At 40.0% G+C, this 27,806-nt stretch overlaps 1 long non-coding RNA gene across 1 annotated transcript in view; it reads right to left on the bottom strand.

Moving 5' to 3' along the window:
* Window positions 1–27,453, bottom strand: part of LOC117870910 — a 62,946-nt gene extending 35,493 nt beyond the window's left edge. The window contains exons 1-2 of the long non-coding RNA XR_004644067.1: window positions 27,407–27,453; window positions 27,031–27,116 (exon numbers count right to left, since the gene is read on the bottom strand). This is a non-coding gene — a long non-coding RNA (uncharacterized LOC117870910). The remainder of the gene's footprint in view (window positions 1–27,030; window positions 27,117–27,406) is intronic.
* Window positions 27,454–27,806: the final 353 nt, after the last annotated feature.

The raw sequence follows: 27,806 nt of genomic DNA, 5'->3' as shown, positions 1-27,806 counted from the left end.
AAGTAAATGGGAGCGTTGCCACTGATTTCAATGTGGTCGGGATTTCCCTGCTAAAGACTCTTCTGGGAGGATTGGAAAAAGGCTACCAAGTGCCTTTACACCTCCTTGCAGTATATTTGCCCCTTTATATTTCAAGGCCTGCTAGGATTCTCCCCTGGACAATCCCCTGGATTCACCTCTCATTTTATGAGGTGGCATGAATTTGGGTCAAAGATTATTAATATGCTTTTCATAAATAAAATACTGGCTACTTTTGCGTAATTCTAATCATCCCCAGAAAGACTTCAATATGTTTCTTCATTCTCTACCTGCTGACCACCATTTTTGGGACCATAACACTTGTTAAGGTCCTCGACTAATGGTAAGACACTAAAAATCTCTGATCAAGAGCATATATTGTGTTTCGCACCAACAACTTTCGGATCTATGCTTCCAGCAGTAAACCACAGGTCCAGGATCTTGGCATCATATTAAATCCTGACTGCTGCCAAGAGGCTCTCAGGTATCACTTTTCAGAATAGGTTTGCAACACATAAATAGATATAGTGCGGTATATTACATGGACCATATCATTCCTTCTATATATATTAAATAAAATCTGACCAATTTTAAGTACACGCTTTCTGAAGTGTGGATACGGAACAGCCTCCCTCTGTGGATCACAGAGGCATTTTTAGATGCTGGATACATGAGCATTGCTTCATAAGCACCAAAGTGCTCTTAAATACCAACCTCTACCAACTTCTCTACCCATTAAGGGTAAATTCTCAGTGTGAATTCTCCCACAAAACATTATTTGTGCAGAATACAATATCCCTTCTCAATAAGAACCCGATTATGAACCTACATATTACTTCTGCAACACAGCAACTGCATTTAGTGCTGTCACGCTGTCTGGAGTGGCTCAAAACTGTGAGTGCCTATCTCAGGTCAGACTGTCAGAAATCAAGGGCAGACACCCCAAACTGGTGTTATATTCCAGGGATTGGCAACCTTTGGCACACAGCCCACCAGGGTAAGCACTCTGGCAGGCCAGACCAGTTTGTTTACCTGCCATTTCCGCAGGTTTGGCCGATCGCGGCTCCCACTGGCCGCGGTTCGCTGCTCCAGGCCAATGGGGGTGGCGGGAAGCGGCGCAGGCCAAGGGATGTGCTGGCCGCCACTTCCCGCCGCCCCCATTGGCCTGGAGCAGCAAACCGCAGCCAATGGCAGCCGCAATCGGCCGAACCTGCAGACGCGGCAGGTAAACAAACTGGCCCGGTCCACCAGAGTGCTTACCCTGGCAAGCCACGTGCCAAAGGTTGCCGATCCCTCTTATATTCTATTATTAGATTTTACCAAGCCAGTAACGAATGTGAGCTTCTGGATCACTATACCCATCTCACCATGGAGTCACAGACAGTCCCCTTACACACTCCAGTCTATCTTGACACCCAAATTGGACTTTGAGATAAAAGGTTACATAAACCTAAAATCACATCACATCAGGTTTTTCCCAGTGCCAAGAGACCCAGTCACTCACTCCAAATCAATTGGTACTCCAGATCTTACACCAAAGACAATGCTGATAGCCAATTTTATAGTAAACTAACTATAGGATTATTAACAAAGAGAAAGAAATGAGAGTTATTGAGATGTTAAAGCAGGTAAAATACATTAACAGATGAGTCAAAGTTTTTAAAACCATAATGATAGAGTTATAATAATCTGCCCATTTCTCCAAAGTCTTTTCAGGGCTACCCAGAATAACACTGGGGATCTCTGTCTTCTTGTTCAGTTATTCTACCCTTTTAGAATCCAAACACAGTAGAATCTCACCTTGAATCAGTACTTATAGCTTCTATTCACAGACAACAATCTGACAAGTGTCTGTACCCACACAATGGCCAATTGCTTTAAATTTAGCCCTTTTCTTCATTTGCATTCAATGAGTTATTTAGTCACAGGGATATATATAATGTAAATTCCTGCCATTACATTATAATAGAAATAGATACATGAAAACAATACAAGTAACATTCCATTAGTTTTCATGAAGTTCTAACATCTGAATACATTCTTACATTAACACACACCTTGATCTAGGATTATTTATCGAGCATACATAATGTAAATGTAAGTAATAGTAAGCATCAAGATACAGATAGGCAAAAACAATACAATTAACATCTCCTTTGATCTCTATTAACACACAAGTGAATTGTCCTGAACATATACTAACATACATATATATATGTGTATTATATATTCACACAAAAGTGAATTGGCCTACGGCTCTGGTCTGAGCTGGTCTGTCAGCATCACAAAAACTGATTTGAAAGATTCTTCTATTTAAGAAATATTCCCTACCTTTAAAGCGGAGAATTCTGTTAGAGCCAGTAGAATCTTTAAAACAAATGGAACTTTTTAAGGGCATCTATTATCTCTATAGTGGGAATATGAATTTTGGAGTTAAAAGTCTATCTTTAACCTTCATCTTACCCACCTTTCACAAAACCCACTGAACAATTTTATAATACCTGGTGTTCTTACGTAGTAACTGTGCAGTGGGCCTGAATGACCCTTTACAAGAGGGCCCAAGATGCTCAAAATGACCTGCAGACAATCCCCCTTTATGCTGGATGTACACAAGATTTACTATATTATTTCCTCTTCTCTTTTCTTCCTTGTTTTAACCAATAGTTAATGAGATATTACAGGGGTGGTCATGATCCGTTTATTTAAGCTGTCATAAAGCTAACTGGTTTCAAACTTTAAATTGTGAGTGCTCATCATATTACATATCATTGTTGTTAGAAATTTCTAGGAGACTATGTTGCTCCTATGATAACTCTTTGATGCAATTATCTAACTGCTTTACCTTAAACCTATGTAATTCTTATTGCTATGATATCATGTCTCTCTACCACTATATAGTATGCCTTGTGTCTCTATTGTGCAATACAAATACAAATAAATATCTGTTATTTTCATATTATCACTGGGTATCCATATTGTATTTACACTGCTTTGGGGCTTCTGGTGAGTAATACATTGGCATTACTGCTACTATGCCTGAATGTCTAGTCACACTTGAAAGGAGTTTAATATTTAGGGCCCTTTTCACCAAAGTACTTGCAGACACTCAGTTGTAAACTTGGGAGTTTTGGCAGAGAGGTATGTTACTGGAAGAATGCAAGATTTCATTGTACTTCGACTGACTGTAAATTATTTCCTCAACAAACGAGTACAAAAGGTAGATGTTTCTCAAAAAAAAAATTACTTAGGAAAAGGTGAATTGTACACAAGAACAAATTATACAGATAATCTAAGCCTGATACTAATCTCATCTGCACTGATTTTACAGCTCTTTTGATTTTAGTGATGTTACTCTTGAGCTATATTGCTTCAGGATCAGAATCAGGTCCTTTGTATCCCTATTTTGAGACACCATCTCTGGTTAATTTCTTTTCCTTTGAAGTCTTCACTGTTCTCACTTGCTACAGTTAACTTCCTCCTTGACTTGCATCTTGCTGTGCATGCCAAAGGAAAGCATCATTATCCAGTACAAAAGTCTTCAGTGACTAAGCTCTCAAACCTGGGAAAAATCAAGGCACTGGTGTTTAAATACAAATTCTTTCATTTTGAGAATGTCAATCTGGCAGTCCCTACCTGTCAGGATAGTTGAACTCCCAATTTGACACACAAAAAATGTGCCTTTTGGATTGCTGGGGGTTAATGCAGCCTGCCAGGAAAGCCAGGAAAAAGAAGCCAACTCCCAGGTGACACTGCTAGAGAAATTAATCCTGGAGTTTAGCATCTGGATCCTTCAACTGCCAAGCTTGCCCCAGTGGTCCGTTTCATCATTGGGCCAGATTAAAAAAGAATGATGAACAGGAGCAGGTTCTGCACCATCAGTGACAAGAAGGAAAAAAAATCTCAAAACCAAATGAGTCTTGCCATTGCATGTGTGCGCTAATGGGCTTTGAAACAATGTGCAGCTTTAAAGCTGTGTCAAGAAAAGCCAGCCAAGTCTGTCAGTTTCTTTTTGCAAACAGGGTGAAAGTTAGAGGTGGCAAATTTGTGCAGGTTCAAACTCCCATTAGGGTGCCACCTGTTACATTTTTACCCAAGCACACAGGATTTTGAAATGTATTTGCTTTCAGGGTGCTTGCAACATTTGTCAAGCATTTCACTATCAGCCCCTAAACATTCCTTTTTTTAAAAAAAATGCAATTTCAAACTACAGATGGGCTCCAGTTATAAAAATTCACATCTGGATTTTGATATCCCCAAAATTCAGACAAGTTACAATCTAGGATTTGTTTCAGTCCCATTAGAGTTTAATGGCCACCTGCAAAAGTTGGATCTCTTTAGTTTAGTATTCATATTGTGAGGCAACCTACCCCTGACTCACACACCCACACAAATTCGGGAAGGTCAGGTCTAGGATTTTGCTTTTTGCCTAGCCCTACTTAAAAAAAAAATCATTAAAATTCCACATCCTATCATTTCAGTATCTAACATTTTCCAAGATACAAAAATTATCCTGAGCTCCTGGGTTCTTTCTCAAAGAGTTTGTTTTTACTCTTTTAAAACAAACATTACAAAAATATTAATTGTAATCATATCATTGGGGGACAAAACTGCACTCTGATGATGGAGAGGTAGAACAGGCAAGAAAGGTGAGATCTATTATAACACTAATTTTCAGGGCAGGACCCTAAAAAATAATGAGTTCCCAGGAGAGGTATATTTTATTTCAAGGTGGGAAAGATTAATCCAGCTCCAAAATTTCAATAAGAATGCTGTATTTTTTTATTGCAGGATCAATTTGTGTGTGCTGCATGTGAGAAAGTTGCTGGTTTGATCTGTAGTAGGAAATGTATTCCCTTGAATAGCTGCAATCTGTGAGAAGGGTAGCATATTTGTCTAGATTATGAATATTCCAGGCCACATTTATGGTTGTGTAAGGAGGATGGCGATCTGGGAGAAAAAAGGGCTGAGAAAACTTATAACATCCCACTGCTGCAGCGGCTGCTGCTAGAGCAGGGGCCGGCAACCTCTGGCACGCGGCTCACCAGGGTAAGCACCCTGGCAGGCCAGGCCAGTTTGTTTACCTGACGTGTCCACAGGTTCGGCCGATCGCGACTCCCACTGGCCGCGGTTTGCCACTCCAGGCCAATGGGGGCTGGGGGCAGCGGAAAGCGGTGCGGGCTGAGGGATGTGCTGGTCGTGGCTTCCCGCCGCCCCCAGTGGGAGCCGCAATCGGACGAACCTGCGGACGTGGCAGGTAAACAAACTGGCCCGGCCCACCAAGGTCCTTACCCTGGCGAGCCGCATACCAGAGGTTGCCAACCCCTGTGCTAGAGATTTATGTAAATTGTAAGTCTCATCTGATAGAACACTTATTTTTGAGCAGCACCAGCACATCTGTGCAATGCTGTTTGTGTGGCAAACAACTTGTACAAGTGAAAAGAAGGAGGAAGGTGCAGCCACAGAATACTGCAATTTATATCGCTTAGTTTGGTATGATATATTGGTCATCATGGTCAAGACTTTAAAAAGTGACTAGTGATGCTGCTTGCCTTTGGATGCCCAAATTGAAACATCTTAAAGTAGCCTGATTTGCAGGAAGTCTTAAGCACCCATTATAGTGTGAGGACAAACACAAAGAGCCATGCTTTTAGCAGCAACTAGAGAACTTCCTGACCAGGAAATTCCTACATTTATTATGGTCCCCACTGCAACATATCCTGGTCCTCTCTGGTAATTGTGGAGGGCAAGGAATTGTATAACCACTCGGCACCCATCCTTGGAAAATCAGGCCCCTTTTCAGTGTTGGGCAACCAAAAACTGAGTTACCGATGCGACATCACAAGGCAATCACAAATTACTGAAATCACAAGGAACTTTACATATCAGCATTCTCACTGGATCTGATCCTGCTCCCACCAGAATGAATAGGAGCTTTAATAACTTCATTTACTATTGCTATTTATTATTTTGGCAGTTCCTGAAAGTTTTGAGGATCAGGCCTCGCTTCCAATCACTCAAACAATCCATGTCCAGAAAATACGTTGGATAAGGTTGAGACTCATGACTAGGGTGGTAGGGAGCTACCAGAAGGAAGGAGATGAAGACCACCAGCAAGGGAGAGAGGTTCCTGGAGCTCAGGTGGCCGTCTGAGAGAGGATGACCTTCACCTCTCTCATCCAGTTAAAATAGGCCTGTCTCTCTCTCAGGTAATTTCTCCTTCAAATACCTCTATCTTCATCTAGGGTCCCTCTCTTCATCTACAGCCAGGATCTCCGGGCAGAGGAGTCATTCTGGAGGCTTCCAAGAAAACAAGCAGCCAGTCCCATCCTATATATTTAGAATGGCCCTGGCAGCATTTTCTCTCTTCTGCTGCCATTCCCCTTTCTCTAGACACATCTGCTAAAATATATGAGCCAGACCAGATTCTCCCATCAGAGTCTTCTGCTCACCGTGTGGAGAGGTCTCAGGTGAGCCCATACCACTGAAGGGCAAGAATTCGCCTGAGCACCTTGACTCACTCACCTGAACTTCTGTGAAGTGGGCTCACAGGTGAGTGGAACGTCCTCCCAGCCCTGTCTCCTCCACACCTCAACACCTCCCCATCTCTTTGTTCCTCCTTCCTCCCCCTTTATGTAACCCTACATACCATGCTCCTGCACAAATTAAACTGTATGGCCACCTTGCTACTTCTCACAAAACAAGTTTGTGTTGTCATAAAATAGATTCAGCTGTGCAACTGAAATATATTTTCCACAAACATTCACAAAATGCAAATACAAAAGTGATGCAACCACAGCAAATAAAAAATCAGTTTCTAATTTGTAGATTTTTTTTCCATTTACCCAGCTCTACCTGATAATGCTATAGAATTTCCTACTGCAAGCAAAGAGGACATGCTGGTAAAATTAGGATGTCTGGATGGAGACTACAAAATGAATACAGAAATGATCTACTCAAAGCAGCAATCTCTATTCCCCTAAAAAGATGTAAAAACTAAACTTGATAATATGGGAAATCTAAACGGTATTCATAGAATGGAACAATCTATGGATTGGATTAATTCTAGATCAGTGATTGGAAAATCATAAATATGGATATGTATTGTTGGTTCATGTCATTTAAATCATGCAATTAAATATATTAGCTGATTAAAAATGTTGAAGAGGCGTCAGAAAAGCTCTCAGAATCAAAACTGTTCTCTTAATCAGATCAAAGACATGTATTCTAGCAAATAAAATTAGATGAGTCAATCTCTAATTTAATAACTTCTAATACACAAACTGGATGTTGTGAACCAAATCATCAAAGCAGGGCACAATGTGCATACCCAGAGAAATTCATATGTATCCTGTATGCCAGCAAACACTGGCATTTATGTGCACAAAAATGTAGATTTACATTCACAGATGACTGTGAACCCAACTGCAAGATGAATTTGCATGGGTCATTACCTGATTCAGCCTGCAAACACAGGAATTTGCACATATAAAGACTAAGTCCTTCTTTGCAAATGTTTTGAGTTTAAGCTAATGTCTAATGTGGTATTTGGTCTACTTCTGAAGTGTTTTCTTCAGTCATTTCACAAAATTGTGAAGTTTTCACAAAATTCACAAGGTCCTGAAGTTATAATGAATAACACTTGGATGTGGCAACATAATTGAATGATTAGTGTAAGAGACTAAGAATTAGAAGACCTCAGTCTACGCCAGGGGTTCCCAAACTTGATTCACAGCTTGTTCAGGGTAAGCCCCTGGCGGGCTGCAAGATGCTTTTTTTATCTGAGCATCCGCAGGTACAGCCGCTCGCAGCTCCCAGTGGCCGCGGTTCGCCGTTCCTGCACCGCTTCCCCCAGCTCCCATTGGCCAGGAACGGCGAACCGCAGCCACAGGGAGCTGCGAGCGGTTGTACCTGCAGACACAAAGCATCTCGTGGCTCGCCAGGGGCTTACCCTGAACAAACTGCGAACCAAGTTGGGGAACCCCGGTCTACGCCTAGCTCTGGCACTGACTTGCTATATCTGATAAGGCAAGTCACTTAGGCCCAGATTTTTAAAGATATTTTGGCATTGCTGCATTACCATTGCAAAGCCTAACTGATTTAGGAGATTAAATCTCATTTTAAAAAAAGGACTTAGACACTTAGGAGCCTAAATCCCATAAATTGTCAATGAGATTTAGACTCCCGAACCCCTAAATCCCTTTTGAAAATAAGATTTAGGATCCTAAATATATTAGGCATTGTGATGCAGAGCACAGCAACATCTAAATATATTTAAAATCTGAGGTTTAGGGCCAAATCCACAAAGGGACTTAGGTTTAGATACCTAAGAGCTAGTTTCAGGAACTAGTGCAGGGGTCGGCAACGTTCGGCACGCGGCTCGCCAGAGTAAGCACCCTAGCAGGCTGGGCCAGTTTATTTACCTGCTGACGCGGCAGGTTTGGCCAATCGCGGCCCCCACTGGCCACGGTTCGCCGCCCCGGGCCAATGGGGGCAGCGGGAAGCCATCGCCAGCACATCCCTCAGCCCACGCCGCTTCTCACCGCCCCCATTGGCCCAGGACGGCGAACCACAGCCAGTGGGGGCCGCGATCGGCCGGACCTGCCACGTCAGCAGGTAAATAAAGTGGCCCAGCCCGCTAGGGTGCTTATCCTGGCGAACCGCGTGCCAAACGTTACCAACCCCTGCACTAGTGTGATCCACAAAATCCTTGCTCAGCTGTACCTAACCTGAATTGACCCTGTGCCTGTATTTTTGCTGTAAAAGTTCCATAAGCACCTATTTTTCTGGGCATTGCACACTATTCTTAGGTGCCTATCTCCCCCCATGTAATGCATATAGACTGTAGGTGCCTTTGTGGATTCCAGTGATTTTCAAGGTGTTGAAACACTTCGGTCTCTTTCAGAGGGGTAGTCGTGTTAGTCTGGATCTGTAAAAAGCAACAAAGAGTCCTGTGGCACCTTATAGACTAACAGATGTACTGGAGCATAAGCTTTCGTGGGTGAATACCATTTTGTCGGCTGCATCTAAAACCTGTTTGTATGTGCAATCATGGGAATTGCACAGGAAATCATACTATGTGTGCAAATATAGATAGGAAATTGCACATGCAATTGGGCACTAAAAAATTAATCCTAAAAAGGTAAAATTAAAAGAAGCTTTTTATATTAGTCATACAATGAAATGAGCAAAAATATTTAATTGCTCAAATGAATAATCCAGATTGTTAAAACACCTCTCTGCAACACAAAGCCAATGTACGGAGACTTATGGGGATGATGCACAATTTTGCAAAATTATTTCAAAGTTTCACATCTCTTGGCACTGAAAAGCTGGATATACCATAAACCTAGTTAAAACACTGGCCACCAATCCACATGTTTAAAAATAAGAGTTAATTGAACTAGATGCAGTATAAGTAGATGCATCTTCTGCAGGATTTGGTGCATGACTTATGCAGAAAGGGCCACCATGTGTGTTTTCATAAATGTTACACACACACACACACACACACACACACATACACAGACACACAAATAAATGCTGAGGAAGAAATGAAGGCTCAGACAATTGATTGGTTAAGTTCCAACATTATCTATAAATAAAAGAAACAAAAAGCTGACTCCCTGTTCAAATAATACCTGACTTTTATATCTGTAGATCTCAAAGTACTTCACCATCTCTAAGATAGTTAACCTAACACTACTTTACATCTGTAAAGTGAGAGTGAAGGATTATTACTCTCACTTTACAGATGTAGATGGGAGGCATAGAGAAGCTTGCTCAAGGTCATAACAGAGAAAGTTTTGTGGTGGAGTAAGAACTTCAACCTAGGTCTCCCAACTCTTCTTCTAGTATCCTAGCCACTGGGCCATCCTTGATTACAAAGCTAGTGAAAACTGGAGTGATATACCTTTGATAACCACCTAGCCTCCATCTTAGGATATCAAAGCCGTTAAGATACAGGGTCTGATTTTCTACTGACTTGTACTTTGTGCAGTCATTTACTCCTGTGCAAAGAAAGTGCAAAACGGCTGTAAAATGCTACTGAATCAGAATGACATCATTCTAAACCAGTGATTCTCAAACTTTAACCACCTGAGGACCCCCATTTTGATGTAAAAATGTTCACAGACACCCAAACCCACTATTCAGCCCCAGGCTCTGTCCCCATTCCACCCCCTCCCCCCAGGCCCCCCCCCCTCCCCCACCTATTCCCACCCCGCCCCTCCTCTTCCCTGCCTCTATCCGCCCCCTCCCCAAGCACACCCCATCCCCGCTCCTCTCCCTCCCTCTCAGCGCCTCCTGCACAATGCTGAACAGCTGTTCCCTGGTATGCAGGAGGCACTGGGAGGGAGGAGGAGGATTTGAGGAAGGGAGAGGGAGGAGTTGATCATCTGGGCTTGCGGACCCCCTGGAGTTCCCTAACGGACCCCTAGGGGTCCGCGACCCCCGTTTGAGAAATGCTGTTCTAAACCAATCTGATTTGGTAACAACGTACACTCATTTTTCCTCAGTGTAAATGACTATACAAGGTGCAAGGCAATGAAAAATCAGGCCCTTTATCTTCACAATCAACTAAGGACCATGATACCCATTAGCAGGGCTATAAACAGCTCAACAAAATCCACCAGTGAGATTCATGAATTGAATATGGTGTCTATACAACACAGAATATGTTGATCAGTACAACTAAACTATCAGGGTTTCAATAAGAAAAACAGACACACCGTTTTGAATAAATTGAAAATGGTAGTTTAATGAGGTGGCAGAGAGAGAGAGTACAGAGTTTTATCCCTCAATCTGAGATCATCCTGGTCAGTTAGGAAAGAGATGAAGGCACTAAGTGGGTAACATTTTCCCAAGGTTAAAAAATGGGATAGTCATTAATAAGCTGCCAGCCACCATCTAGGTGCTGAGTAATGTAAGAAAAGGATAGGAATGTATTCTGTATTGTGATGAATGGAAAGATAGCAGCCATGATAGGTCACTGGGTCACATGTGGATTCAGAAGAGTCCCCCACATAACAGAGCTGGGGAAGGGTCGTGAAATACCCAACAGGAGGCCATGAGAAAGCTCGGAAGGGATTTTTGAATGTAATGCTATTAATGTAGTTGTTTATACTAGGGTACTGCTGCCAAAGTTTCCTGGCATCTCAGCTAATTAAAAAAAATCCAAATACAAATCGCCCAAATAGATGGCCCAATAAAATATGGCAGCAGCAACCCTAGGTTCTCGCACTGGAAGAGCCACATGACCATCGCATTGAATTAGCACAAGGCGTTTCAACCCCATCGGTGTCAAGTGCCACAACTAAAGTTCTAAGTAAGCTCACCACACACCTGTATATAGAAGGATGGCAAAATTAGCAACAGAATAGAGAAGTTTGTTCTCATTAATGTAAAGAATCTATATCCATGCCTTCGTCTCAGCTCACCTGATCTATTGCAATTCACTTATTTATGGCCTCCCCAAATCCTAGACTTCTAGACACCAGCATTTGTTCACCTCTGCTTTCTGTCTTTCACCCACCCACCCACCCAGAAACGTGACAACATCTTCCCCCTTCTCAAACAACTCCACTAGCTCTGCATTCGTCTCAGAAAACATTTCAAAATGCTGTTCCGTGGTCTTGAGTCACCAAAGCAACACTCCTCTACTTTTATGCTGATGTAGCTCCACTGATTTCAGTTAGCCAATTTCAGTGGAGCTATGCTGGTGTCAAAATGGAATGAAGTGTGATGGATCATGCTACATATTATTAAATCTCTCTAGGGACTTCACGTCCCTCTTTACTTTCCTTCCTGGTCCCTCCTTTCACCTATCTCTGCAATTTCCTTATCGCTTCATACAGTTTCACCTCTGTTGACAAAAGCCTTCCTCTTTCACTCCCTATGCCTCCTTGTTACTCTCTTAGTACTTGATCCTGTTCCCATTGAAGCCAATGGAATAACTTCCATCACTTTTAATGATGTGGGATCAAGCTCATCAGCTCTCCATCTCTCTTTACATTTTACTTGAAATATAATCTTTTCTCCCCCATTTATGCCTCCTAATGTCTTCCTCCTTCCCTCCTCTGAATAGTTTTATGATCTCATCCATTCACCATAAAAAGTCTCTACACTATTGCTGCCACCTGTCATTTATACTATACAGTTAAATATATTATTTAATTTTGTAAAGAGTTTTGGGATATAGCTTAATAAAAAGCACTCTACACAATAAACATATCATAGTGTAATTTGAATCGGTTACTTTACTGTATTTATATGTTTGAATACCTTCTTCCCTAATAATAAAATTCATTTATGTCACAGACACCTAGTTATTGGTCTCTTGCCTCTTCTAAGAAGTAGTGTAATTGAGCACCTGTGTGTGGGGACAGTGGGAATTGGGGGTTCTTGATTAATTTTCTCCAGTTATAAATTATTTATTACCTTGTTCCATTTCCCTGTTATCTTCATAGGGACCCTTTCAAACTGTCAGAGAAACCTATTTACTTTTAATTGATTACTATTCTGCATTCATTGAGATTTCCAAAATGACCAAGAGAAGCAGTAGTACTGAGATTAGCCATATCAATCTACAATATGATGGGTGACATAAAATATGTCACTGACAGTGAACTGCAGTACTTAAGTGTGGGATTTCAAGTATTTCCTAAAACATAGCAGAGCTTGAGAAAAATCACTTCAGCTTCACCAAAAGATGAGATAGCTGAGAGTTCAGCGAATATCATTTAAACAGCGAAAGACATTTAAACAGTATGATGTCGTGTATAGAGTGCTGGACTTGCTATGTTACCAACTGGCCATGTGATTGTCAACAAGTCACTTTATTTTTCTGTGCCTCAGTTTCTGTATCTGTAAAATGGGAATAGTGGTACTAGTCTTCTTTTGTAAAGCACTTTTACAGCTATGGATGAAAGGCATTATATAAAAGTTAAGTATTATTTTAATATTATAATAAAGAACTCTGCTTAATCTAACTGAATCTTTGGAATTTGCCAATATAGACTTAACATTACTATCACAAGTACTAATGGGACATCAGTCAAAAACAAGCCCAGCAACTCAGACCTAAGCTTTGTAGCCTGGACTTACAGATAAAACTCGAACAACAACAGAAGAAACGAAGCTATTACTATGGCTAAGAAAACCGTTGTCCAGACTGATAGCTGTACTTGAAAATAGCAGGAAGCCAACTATAGCTGTTACCTCATCATAGTAGGTCAGCTACCACACACTATGCAAATTGAAGATCAAAGGTACGATGCCAGAGAAGTCAGGGAAATAATGACAACTTACATTTATAGGAGCCAATGGAAATCTTACAAACACAATATCTAAGTCCAAAACCATACAGAAGACTCAAAATAACCATTCTTTTAAGAGTAGTGTTAGTCAATATCATATGAGGAAAACGGCATCATATGTAGACAATTCAAACTATGTGACTAGTTAAGTGACTCTAAACATTGTTGAAGATGGCTATGATTTCTTTTAAGTTTCCCTATCATATTTGTTAAAGTACCTTCAGGGTGACATTTTTAAAAGCATCTAACAGGCTTGGGTCCACAAGTCCCACTGAAGGTCAACAAAGCTGAAATATAATAAACAGAGGTGACTGGAGGTGAAAGAAAAACGCACTACCATATTTAGTCTCTTTCTACACACGTGCCCCTGATTCCTGAAGAAATGCTATCATAAGAGAAGCTTTTAAAAACAGTGCACACTGAAATTGCAGCTATGTCTGCCTGTGGAAAAAAATGTTAGTTTAGCCCAGAAGCGCACATTTTAGCCCAAAGAGCACATTATCATGCAGAATGTGTGTAAGTCCTTATTCACAGGAATACAAAGTAATGCTGTTCCATTAGGCTTTCAGTGGTGGAAAACCTAAAATGATATAGCATAACAGACTGCTATATCTGCATCTCCTGTTACAGTCTTCTCTTTGCAGCTTTGACCAGGTTACTTCACACAGGTGTAAGAAGTGATCAACAATAAGATGTTTTAATTGCTCTTTTATGCATCATCAAAAGAAATCAATACAAATCCACATCTTGCACCTGTGAATAGTGGATGTGCATGTTCCAAACAGTCTTCTACAATTAGAGTTCTCCATTGAATATTAAACTATGTACCTTCCCATACAGTGATACATTAATGTCATATGTTAATAATAGCAATAGCTGACAATGCCCCTGCTTTTCACTGAATTCTAAAAGCAGTGCACTTGTGTGACTAGTCACAGAATCTAGCAAGAGGTTCATAAATCACTCTTATCTTGATTGTATAGTTAGTTATTTGTGAAGTGGAAATGATGCCACTTGTCTTCATGTTGCTGGTCCTTAGCACCATAGAAAGAGTTATTTAGTAAAATATCCTTTTTATATTAGTAACACCCAGTATATGAATTTGTGTGGATTTGCAATAGACATGCGAAGATGAGATTTGCTCATCCCACAGCATTTCTTTTTCTCTCTCTTTTTAAAGTAATACATCCTCTCAGGAGAGGACTTTTTTTAAAGAGGAAAAGCTCTTATTGCCAACAGTATTCACACCTTAAAACATAGTGACCCTAAACAATAAGATCTTTGTAAAGGAATCCCACTTACACTTTGAAGTGCATTTGTGGGGAGAATAGGAAGATTCATTCACTTATATACAATCCATGGGAGAAGAGAATTTTCCTTTCCTAGCCAATTATATTCATAATATTTTAACTGAGCCATCAGTTAAAGAGCCATTGCACTTTTATAAAGACCTTATCATAAACGAGTAGTGCTTAAGGCATGCTCAAATTATTAGGCTTTTCTCACACAATGAATTAGTACAATGCCCCTCTGGGACTGTTTAGAAATTCCTTATTTGCTCTACAAACATTAAAACACTGGCAGAGCATGAGTGAAAGAGAGAGCAACAAATTAGTATTATTTAACAGCATTCAAAATCAACCCAATTTTTATAAATGATTTTGGAAGGTTATTATAGTCTAACACAATTAAGGTTAGAGAATAAAGAGATATGAAGTGCTCAAAATTAAAGCAAAAGCTACCACCACTGAGAATATTAGTGTATTACCCCAGGGTTTAACCTCCTTTGACTGGCTTTGCAAAAGCAACTAGCTCATTGCTAACAAGAGCCCCGTGAACAGTATTTGTTAATGATCAACCTTGTTTTCTCTCTCTCTGACTTTTTTTCCCCATCACATGTGGATATCAGCAGTTTCCCAACAGTATACACTTTATTTTTCTTTTTTATAATCAACTTTAGCCAAGCAATAGGAGTATAAGATTTTTTAGTTATTCTGGCCAGTTGTATAGATTTAAGGTCCAGTCCTGGAAGGTGTCAGCAGCTCCTGCAAGGTGCTGAGTTCCTTCAAAGCCCAGTGAAGTAATATGGTGACAGACAATTATCTGGAGAAATAATGTTCAACTATATAATTTGCAGCATGTTATAGGGAGTTGACCAGCCCTACCCTAGCCTACCTCAAAGCTTGAACAGTGCCCTAACCAGTAGCCTATGGCATACCCTGGGATAGATGGCTCTCCTTTTGAAGTTATTCCACTTTGTATAGATAATTAAATACTCTTTGAGACAGAGTGAGAATTACTCTATAGCCAAGTGATTAGAGCACTCAGGAACCCAAATTCAAGTCCCTGCTCCAATGATTATTTATACAAAGTGGAACGGTTCCAATAGGAGCGCTTCCTAGCCAAGTAGTTGCAGCACTATCCTAAAAAATGGGCAACAGAGGTTCAAATCCCTGCTCTATATTAGGCCAAGTGGGGGTTTGAACCCAGGTCTCCCTTATCCAGGGTGAGAGCTCTGGGCTAAAGATTATGGGGGCACCACTACCAACTCTTTCAGCAGGTGTGTTTTGTGTGGGAACTGATCAGTTAGCCTCTGAAAATGCTCACCAGATTGCACAGGGGAAAGATTAGTTTGAGGATCCCTCTGAGTCTTATGCATGAGATAGGTGCAGGAGATTGAGACTTAGGCATCAGTTCACATGTTCACTGGCAGATTTGTAGTCACTTACCAGACTTTGTTGACAGAGCCCTAGATGCCTCGGGACTGTAGGCACCTACGGAGTTGGGTGGCAACTAAGTGGGCGGGTTTGAGAATCTAAATTTGACTTGGGTGCCTAAAGTGGCAGTTGGGCTCCTAAGTCACCTAGCGCTATATCCACAAATGGGGTTTAGGTGCCTAGGTGCCATGCAAAATAAATGGGACTTGTGCTCCTAAATCACTTAGGTGCTTTTGAAAAATCTATTGTTCCAAAACCAACGCTCAGCAGGTAAAATTCAGAAAGGACAACTATTGCTCCAAACAACTTCCAATTCAAAGCAGGGAGGTCAGCTCTTCAGATATCTCTCAGACCCTCTCTTGAGATATATTTGTTTATTTTCACCCAAAAGTATCTTCACAAAGTAATTGTAAAAATGAAACAAAACAAATAAATAAGCAAACAAACAAGCTAACCCTTCACCCCCATTTTAAAAATTGCCAAGAGTGTTTTAAACTGAATAAAACCTGGAATTCAAGTATTAAGCAATGTGTTCCAGCTCTACCTATCTGATTGTGTCCATTTCAGATGATATGATCATAAATGAAGAATGACCAGAGAAGAGATGGTAATTATTGCTATACATGAAGGAATCAAACACATATTGTTTGATACAGCAGAGTATAGCTATATACAGCTGTGATGTATTCTTAGGCATATCACACTGAAATGAGCTTTAATTCTGAACTTCTTGATTTTTGTTATTTTAAGCCAGCACTTTAAGCATATTTCTGCCTGGATGCATACATATATATAGAACAATAAAAGAAACCAAGGAAGTATCACCTGAGGATGGAAAACTACAAAGACTGTATGGTTAAAAGAAGAATGAAAATAAGGAAACATTTGATTTGATTAAATACAGTAAGTGAGGAGGTCATGTCAAGAAAGCATAAATATTCTTAAATTTTAAGATACAGTAAGTCAAAAATGGAGGTAATATAAAGAGAGAATAATCAAATGAGCCTAATCTGATCATTAGTAAGCACACCATGCAAAGGAAAAGAAGAGAGGAACAGATGAGACACTAAGAAGCTGACCAGATCATGAAAACAAGTTGGAAAGAAGGGAGGAAAAAAGGAAATGATAGTTAATCCATGTGGGGGCTCTGCAAACTAATGGTACAGAATAGTGAACCTTTGCAGCTCTGGGCCACCCTCTTTGAACCCAGGTCTTTGTCATTCTTCATTAAGGAGAGCTGGGATCTGAGTTTCTGCAGCAAGTAATTGCTACATATTTCCAAAATTACACCAGCCAGTACTTATTCTCTCTGTGGTGAAGGTAACTGTTGCCCTTGAGCATAGAAAGCACCAGGAAATGAGTTATCTTTGTAATGCTCAGAAGCAGATATACGGTGCTAGTACAAGAACAGACGCTGGTGTGTGCAGCAGTCATGGGTAATGCTTCATTTACTTCAACAGCTCTCTCTCTCTCCTTCCCTCCTCCTCCCCAGCCACTGATTATTGCTGTAGTGAAGTGAATTAATGGAGCTTTAATTAGGAAGGGGAAATGGCTAAATAAAACAAAGCACAGAATATAAAATGTGTGAGAAACATACTGCATTGGGAAATAAAATTATTATATTACTAATAAAATTAAATAAAATTTGTTGCAGCTATTCCAGGCTAACCTATCATTTATTGTTCAATAAAGACTGTGCTGATAGTAACAGTGCAGTACAAGGTGGAGGTAAAAGAACTGTCATCTTAATCTAGTGATTTCATTATTTACTAGCACATACAGAGTTTGTTCAAATCTCACATACAGACTCACAAACCAATGAAAGCAGGGAAATTCAAAGTTACTTAGACAGTGTCCTTAGCTGATCTTATATTGCAGTGGTATCCAAACAGTTTAACATTATATCCCATGCTATTCTGTTTTAAGTGTAGTACATAGGCACAGCGGGGAACTGAGGATAGCATCTCTGAAATCCTCTGCATTTGTCTCTAAGTCAGGTCCTTCAGATGGGCCTGATTTCTTCTCACTTACACCAGTGTAAATCAGCAGTATCTCTCTGGAAGTTGGAGTGATCCTGATGAAAATCTTGTGAAAGAGAAGAACCAAGTCTATGGTTTTTAATGTCGCATTTTGTGTTTATTTTTGTAGCTATTTTAAAACAGTAAATATTGACATGTTACATCTTAAACAGCAACCTAAACAGAAATATCCAAACAGTCTGCGGGAGAAAAAAAATAGACTAGCCCTGTTACTGTTAAATGGGTCTGCCCTACTCTGCTTAGTTTCCACTGGGTGCTGCCCAGGAGTGGGACAGGAGAAAAACAGTGCAGCTCCTGAATTTCTAACCTGTTGCAGTAGCCTTGATGGAATGTAGAACAATCTAAGGGGACGTTCTCAATTCATCCAACTGATAATGGCTCTCACCAACAGGAGATAAGAGTGGCCTGTGCTCTGGCTACCATGACCCCAGACCAAACATGCCGCTACACCAGAGACTGCAGGGCCCAGAGTAGGCCTGAGAATATGGCCAAAAGTTTTTATCATTACCACTGCCAAGAACTCTTATAATTAAAATAGTACAGAAGGAACATATGCCTAAACTGTCGCTGTGAGCTATAGCCCTGTTACGCGAAATGATCCATTTATAGATATCATTTAGTATTTGTGTCTCCATGATCAGATGTTTGTTTAAATATGGCACATGTGCACAGAGCTACCCGCGCATTGCAGTGAGCCTCACTCTGCCACATGTGTACAACACATGGTCCTATTAGACAGCTAGGTCTGAAGGACAGTTGGAACATGAAACCTATCTTGGGCAGGGCCGGCTCCAGGGTTTTGGCCGCCCCAAGCAGCCAAAACAAAACAAAACAAAAAGCCGCGATCGCGATCTGCGGCGGCAATTCGGCGGGAGGTCCTTCACTCCCAGGCGGAGTGAGGGACCGTCCGCCGAATTGCCGCTGAATACCTGGCCGTGCCGCCCCTCTCCGGAGCGGCCGCCCCAAGCACCTGCTTGAGAAGCTGGTGCCTGGAGCCGGCCCTGATCTTGGGAAGGGTCGCCACGCTCTCCCCAGGAGCTGGTGGACCTGCTAAGTCCTGCAGATATTTAATAAAAGCCAGCATCTGTGCTTTACATGCCTCAAATTACACCACTTCATCCTAGGGCCAGTTCAGAACTTCTTACATGCACTGATGCTTGAAGCACAGCTATAACAAAAGACTGGACCAACAGTTTTCTTTGCCTCTAGCTACCATTGGGTGCTCTGTTTTATTTTATTTGCCTTTATTTTGTGTTTGGTTGGCCACCCTAAATGAGCAGCCTGGAGCAGCTGCACCCTTCCAAGAGTCCATTTGATCAATCCTGCATACACTACACCTTCCAGGGACAGGAAATATCAGTAAGGGGCTGCCAGGCCCCAATTACATACACGCACACATCAGTACTGCTGCAACCCTGTCCGGGCTGCTGAGATGGTTAGAAAAAGAACAATGGGGATTCTTCATGATGAATAGTGCTATATATTAGAAATGTAAGCTTGATCATTATTATCAATGAACTCCCTACCTTCAGATTATCTCAGAATCACTGCATACAGCTATTTCTGGGGGTAAGTTCAGCATGGATGAAGGTCAACACCTGTTAAAGACGTATTATTTATAGCAAAAGAGAAGCTGCAACACACTGCCGTGCCCATTCGGGAATGAGTACAGGGTTCAGCCTCCAAGACCCTGAGCACATCACAGATGGGGAAGTTGGAGGGAAAACTGATATGAAACATTCTACTGGACACACGGAGGAGTAGCACTAACGTCAGGAGAGAGTCGCGCTCTCAGCTTCACAATTAGGAAGCAGCAAATGGGAAAACAAAGAAAAGGGGAACAAGTACAAAAGGGAAATAGAACAATTCTGCTGACTTCCCAGTTGTGACTCCCCATCTTGAGAGGAACCAACCCTTCATGCTTCTGCAGGGATTGGTACCCTATCCAACCCTTCTACCAGCTGCTGAAACCCTCCCCACGCCACTCCTAATGGCGAGCTCTCCCATCAGTCACTGAGGTGCTGCAATCATCTCCTTCCCACTTATGCTGCACAGTTACACAAGACTGCCTGAGTTGCCAAGAGGCCCTATCAAGTCTATGGCTACCTGTGGTAATATGGCTAGTATCCTCAAACTATGACACTTATCTGTAACGTTTTGTAATCCTTTTTAATAAGCTAATAAATATTCAGTACCAGGATAAAAACTCTCATATTATTACCTATTGTTCCATTATAGTATCCCTGTGAGAGAGCTGCCCACAAAAATGTAAAACAAACTTCCACAATCCCAGAAATCAAGGGCTTTGTGACTCATTTCAGTTCTTCAAATGTGTTTAGGTTTTACACACAAAACATGAACTTTGCATTTTTCTCTCAAAGGGTTCATCTACACTGCAGCTGGGACCACCAGCAAGGGTAGACAGATATGCTAATTATGCTCAAGCTAGAACACTAAAAAGAGCAGTGTAGTCGGAGGTAGCACAAGCAGCGATTCAGGCTAGCCACACAAGTACATACCCAGAGCATCTGGGAAGGTTTGCACTCAGTTCAGCTAGTCTGTTGGGATCCGGGAGGTGGGCTCTGCCCACCCACTACTAAAGGACCTCACCCCAGTTCAGTTCAGCTAGCCTGAGTTGCCACCCATGCTACTCCCTGCTACACTGCTATTTTTAGCTCTCGAGCAGAAATAACATGGGTCTGTCTACCCAGGCTGGAAAGCACAGTTCCATCTGCAGTGTAGACATACCCCCCAAATTGTCCTAGTTTTAAATTTAAAACAAAAAAAAGACAAAATGTCAAACAATAATTCATAATTTCTTTTATATGAAAATCAATCTACTAAAAAAGCATGGGATATATTTTAATATCTTCTGTGCTTTCAAGGCAAAAAATGCCCATTTTGAATAAATATAATAAGAAACAATATATCAGGGTCACAACATGGCCTGGAAATAAATGACAAAATATTAACCGGTGAAATCTACATACCAGTTTTGTCACTTTTCACCAAGCTCCAGTGAGCACGCAGCATATTTGACTTAAGGTGATTTCAAACATAATGCTATCTGATCAGTAAAAATCTTAATATTTTCGGCCAGGATTTTCAAACAACTAGCAATTTTGATTGTCTCAATTCCTGGGTGCCCAATTTGAGGCATCTTAAAAGGGCATGATTTTCAGAGTGCACTGAGCACCACTGTTCTAAAATTCAGACCCCTTTAAGGTGTCTCAAGGCATCCACAAAATAAGGTGTTAAATCACTTGCCACCTTTGAAAATCTTGGATTTCAAGCTAAAAAAATTCCACATCTACTATTGTAATTTTTTTATGACATGTCCAGTACCAAGCAACGTTGTTCTTCTAAATCAGGTCAGAAATGTGTAAGTAATTTTCTGCCCAAATAAATAGATAACTGAATATTTTTATATATGGTAGGATTATTTATTATGAAATGTTGCTCCGGAGCACAGTTGCCAACTTTCACACAGTAAATAAGCACCCCAACTTTCACAATAAACCAAAAATCAAGCTAATCCCATTTCAAAACAAGGCCAAAACAAGACAATCCCTAAGAACCCCAAAGCTCTATGTGACTAGATCCCCCGGCGTGCAGTCTGGGACTGTGGTGGTCCTGCTGTGCACCCCTGACTCTCTCCCCCTGCTTGTCCTGCTTGCCCCCCTTATCCCTGCTTGCTGGAAGCAGATAAAAAAAAAGAAGCAACAAGCTACAAGCCAAACAAGCAACAAGCTACAAGCCAAAAACTAGCCAACAAGCAACTCACAAGCCAATTAAGCCAAAAACAAGCGCAATTTCTGCATTTTTTTCACAGGTTTAGCATGTCTGCTCCAGAGAGATGTCTCCCATCCACATCACACTACTCCAAAATAGGCTTAACACAAGGTAATGCAAGTAAGAAGAATATCCTTCTTGCTCATCATGAATTCTGTTAAGTCCCTAAGACACAAACAGATTTTTTTTTTCCCTTTTCTTCCATGGTTAACCAGCAAATGGAAATGAATTGCTCTGCCATCATTCGACCACTTTACAGAAGGGCCTAAATAGAAAAGTAGCTTGATTGTGACATACACTTTCAGATAGTGACCCATCATTCAACTCACTAAACTGCTGTACTGCAGTGAATTGAGCTAGTGAATTTTTATTCATTCCCAAACCTACAATTAATTACAATTTCAGTCTCACCATCAAAAAAGCCAAGATCAGACAATCGCCACTGATGAACACCAGGTCAAAAAAGAATTCAGCATAATATAAATCTATATTTTTCCCCCTGATTGAACTGCCTTTTTAATAAGCAGCAATTAAAATTGCCCTTCTCTGCTCGTACATAATTTGTACAAAACTGAGTGTTCAAACTTTACTTTCAGATAGAGCTACGTAAGCATACGCATGCTCCACATATGTGGAGATATCTATATGATAAATTGCAGAGCCCTGTGATAAATTAATTTACCATACACCTTTAACTGTGTCACCTGACCTCTATCTACTCCATCTCTCCCTGAACTACTTCAAACCCCTGAGCATTTAAAAAATGAACATATTTAGAAAAAAGGTCCCTTCTCCCTCCAAATAAGGAAATCCTCCTCAAAATTACACCTACCTGAAGTGTGGGATGAGTAATATTCAGGACAGCTTTTCTATATATAAAATTTTCATAACTTTTAAGTCAATTCCGTGCATCCCTGTAAGTCTAGAAATGAGAGCTTTATACCATTGGAAAGGATCAGTTTCCCACCTTCTAAGCTTGGGAATTGGGAAGATATTGGATGTTAATGTCTTGACATTTTGGGGTATAGAAAAACTCTTTTAGGCTATTTTTAGAGCTTTTTAAGGCTCCATGTGAGACCTGCACACAGTTGGACCTAAGGAAACCAGTGCATCTAACTTAACCATTAACTGTACAGGAAATAGACCATAAACATATTTTAGACACTTCAAAATACCCCTGAAATAGTTTATATGTAACATATGTGTCATGTACAAGAAATATGACGATATGATTATACCTTGAAGGCTTTATCAGCATAAACTCAGTGCCATTAAAGGCCAAGATTTTCAAAAACAGGCGCTTAAAGCTAGGTGCTAAAATCCATGCTAAAGAACAGACCTGATTTTGAAAAGTGCTGAGCACCAAGAAAATCCTATTAAATTCACTGCTTTGTTTCAGCAGTAAATTCAAAATGGAAAGTGCCCCCTACTAAAACCTTAAACACCACTTCGTGTAGCACCATCAGTTTTCCAGTATGCTCTCCCCTTCAAGAGCTGACCAAGCCAAAACTTGGTTGATATATGGGATCTGGCACTATCACAGTCTAGGGTGAAATGTTTTACCTGACCTTTTGATCTTTTATGTGTTGCTTATCTCAGTAAAATAAGAACATAAGAGCGCCAAACTGGGTTAGAACAAAGGTCCATCCAGCCCAGTATCCTGTCTTCTAACAATGGCCAATGCCAGGTGCTCCAGAGGGAATGAACAGAACAGATAATCAAGTGATCCGTCCCCTGTTGCCCATTCCCAGCTTCTGGCAAACACAAGCTAGGGACACCATCCCTGCGCATTTTGGCTAATATCCATTGATGAACCTATCTATCCTCCATGAATTTATCTAGTTCTTTTTTGAACCCTGTTATAGTCTTGGCCTTCTCAACATCCTCTCAGCCTTCACAACATCCTCTCAGTACCCAGTAGTGTCCCTTAACGTGCGAAGGAAAACATAACTCATTCTTTCAGGAGGTGGGAGAAGACAGAATCTCCAAGATCCTTCTATTTGTAAATATCCAACCCAGAAAATTCACTGGCATATGTTTATTTTATTTGATGCATTTTTTCAATGTCTTCAACCAGTTCTTTCTGCCAATGTACCACCTCTTAAAAAACTGAATAGTCACCTTTAGATGTAGACAAAAAAGTCCCTTATAGTTATCCTGGTTAACACCAACCTCTTAAGGAATAACTTTAGTATCATGTACTCTCCTATAGTCTTCTTCTTTTTTCTAGATGGCGGTGATTTATTCATTTGTCAAACTGAACAAAAATATAAGAAACAAATATAAACCTGGGTCAAAAGCAATGTTCCTTAAATGGGCTATTATTTCTTTGTGAGACAATTTGTTTTGTCAAATTTCTCCCACTGAAGTTGGACTAACTGGTTTCTTTATTAATTAAAGACTGCTCTGGGGCCAAATGCTTCTCTCTAGTTACACTGGTGCAATCCCATAGAAATCAATGGGGTTGTAAAAGAGTAACAGTGGAAAATTAAAACTCCAGCCTGGAAAAAGGTGTATTCCTTCTTTCTTATTTTTCCCCATTATCATAAGGTACTATCTGGTCATTCATATAAGTAAATCATTTGATACAGCATAGCATAAGTGACACGATTTTACAAAACATCTAAGCTTTAGGAAGCAAACCTCCCAGTACAGATAGCAATTCAGAGACGTTTTACATAGCACAGCAAAAGTAGATGTTCACACACAGCCAGTCTTACCATAAATGAGGTTAATTTGTGTTAGCAAACTGTCAAAGAACCTGTCATATCCTATTGTCTTTCCTAGTACAAAAATGTTAAACAGATTACAAGAGTTAAATAAAAAAAACCCCACTGACTTTGAAGAAAATCACCAGGTTTAATAGCCTCTTTTTTCAAATTTCATTTCCATCTGATTTTCAAAGGACTTTTGTTTGCTGAATTTTGTATATTGAAAAATAGCACTCTGCTGTACTGTAAGGTTTATTTTCCTCCAAAGCTACTGCACAGAACCATGATATAAATTCAAGGGCAAATGCTTTGCTCCTTTCTAAACTTGAATTAGTAAATTGATCTTCTTCACCCAGCAGGTTTTTAATGAACTCAAAGATAAAATTTGATAAGTTCACAAAAACAATTAAATTAGAACAGCACAACGAATAAGAGGCGTTAATATAATACGAGCCTCTAAAATACATGTAATAAACCAAAATGCACTGGAATTGTTCAAGAAAGATTCTATTAAATTGTGGGTACTATACAGCTAGTATAATGATTTATAATATATTTGTAAAGGCTTTATTTACATCCTGCCCTTGTAGAATCTACTGTTCCAAAAGGTCATGAGAAAATGCTGTCACATCGGCATGTTGTTCTGAAAATTATTCCAAAGAAATTGGAATCAAGGGACAGTTACCTGAAATGATAGCAGGTGTAATAGTTGGAAAAGAGGTTTTAAAAAATTGATATTCACTGAGTCACTACTACGAGGCATCATGTCTTACACGTGTCAACAAAACAAAGTGCATCCCTATGTAGTACAGTGGGCCAAATTCTGACCTGTACATCTATGCAATCACATTGATTTTAAACAGGTTGATTTCAATAAGACTGCTTTGATTTCACAAAAGCATGGGGGAAAGGAGACAATTGGACCAATAGTAACAAAAAAAAAATCTCTAAGAAGTATGTCATGTTTGGTAATTAGATTCATTTTTGGTACATCAGTTTTCCACTATGAGTAAAAGAAATATGTGGGGGCATTGACCATGTTATCATTGCTTTTTCCTCCTTGATAAAAAAGACAATCATGTAAGGTGCTGAGAGACTCCTGAAAGGTATAAATTCCCTGAATACTCATTGACTTGGAGTTATTCAGTACCTTTCAGGATTAGGCTCACAGACAGGAAAACAGCCCCCATATGTACATGTAAAAGGGCTTGTCTTCACAGGAAAGTTGTACCAGTATAAAGTAGGGTGTGAATTTAAACAGATAGAGTTATAACAGTATAACTCCTCGTCTGGACACTTTTATTCCAGTATAAGAGTGTCCACATGGAGTGTTTATACCACTATAATTATATCAGTTTAAATATACCCATATAATTATATGGGTATACTTGGAAAAATCTCCCATGTAGACAAGCCTTTACAATATATTTTACACTGTGGTATTTCTAACGGGTTGTGGGATCATTCACAAGTCAACAAATAAAATCTACCACTCCTTCCACGTTTTTCCTGTTTTACAATGCAGATTTTATGTGAAGTCACAGTGAATTTTGATTCCTAATCCCAACATATTTACAGGATGCCACATATGCAAACATGCACGCAACTCTCACATACTGTGTCACCTCCTTTTGACTTTTATATCCTGACTCACCTCATCTGACAGCAAGCAAGGATAAGTAGCATTCACCCTCCTCCCTGCACACACACACACACACACACACACACACACACACACAAAGATTATAACCTTCACTGCAAATATTTCACCTAGAAAAGATTCATCAGTAAAGTCTCCTAATTTTCACCCTTTACATTAAACATGAAAAGCCAAAAAATAATTTGAAATCCTAATTTTTATTTTTCTTCATTATTGTCTCACAAACTCTTAATGAGAAAAGATATTTCTTACCAAATGATTAACTCTTATGTCTGCTTTAACACTTGAAAGGTTACAGGAATAAGAAAAGGAAAGAGCTTTAATTAAAGAATAAATTATTGAATACTCAATTTTAATTGATGTAGCCTTCTGCTATTATTTTGCATGTTTATAGATATTTTATGTGAATCTGTAATCAAGATGACACAAAGAAAGACTAACTACTGAGGCTAAAAGAAGGAAGGGCTGTTGCATGATCACATTCAGCCGTTTAAGTTCCAGAATCGTGTGAAGTGTGGTTTCCATGACAACAAGTCACTAATTGCTAACATAAAATAAAGTAAAAATCAACCTTGACTGAATTTGGCAGCTACGTGGAAGCTGTAAAATCCTTAAAATAATAATAATAATAAATGACATTATTTCTGTTTGATGAAAAAAAAACACACCCAAGCCCACCTTCTGGATGAAGGCACCCAGACTTCCACGGTTAATTCAGATTTGGCTAAGGTGACAGCATAAAGTAGTCATTGTGTGTCACACTTGATAGTCAACACCTACCTTTAACAAGAGATAAGGAGAGATGATTGTGATGAAGAGCTGAAGGATTTTTGTATCCTTGGGCTAGAGATCAGCAAAGGAAAATGCTGTGGAGAATGCATGTAGTAAATAAAAGACACAAATAACAGGATTTAAAACATAAATTCTAACAGGGTGAGAAGAAAAACAAATTAAGGGGGAGAAAAGGGGAGCTAAATCTATACACACTTTCCTTGCTAACTTGTTAGTGAGGGGTTTCAGACCCTCTGGTTTGCAGATTAAAAGAGTCTTTTGAGACTGTGGAAAACTGTTTGGGAGGCACAATGGCACCATTCAAAATTCACCAATTTATGAACTGCTACGTATCATTTGTAAAAATTGCTTCAGCCTGAGTTACCTTTCACCAGCTCTGTAAGTCGACTCACTGGGTCACTAGGAGTGAACGAGAACATTTTGATAAATTCAGTTTCCATGACAATGAATTAACCATGGAAAAGGGGGAGGTGTTGGAAGATCTGTGTTCTGTAGAATACTCTTCAAATGTTTGCCTGTTTTCATTTTTAGCCATTTAGTTCTCATGGCTCTGTTCCAAGTCTCTTTAATTTGCCAGTAGCTGTTTTTCCTCCGCAGATTAGGGGAGTAATTCATCAGTGAATGTTTCACTCAGTGGTCCCATCTAATGTAAGAGAACATAAAAATGATTTTTTCCAATTATGCTTTTTGTTTGTTTAAAAAGAATGCAGCAGCCTTTTTTGTTGTTTCACTACAACCTGGCTATAGTGTTCCTAATTTTTCTT

The sequence above is a fragment of the Trachemys scripta genome, chromosome 1, assembly GCF_013100865.1.
Source record: "Trachemys scripta elegans isolate TJP31775 chromosome 1, CAS_Tse_1.0, whole genome shotgun sequence".
Lineage (NCBI taxonomy): Eukaryota > Metazoa > Chordata > Testudines > Emydidae > Trachemys > Trachemys scripta.
This window is presented reverse-complemented; position numbering and strand designations above follow the sequence as displayed.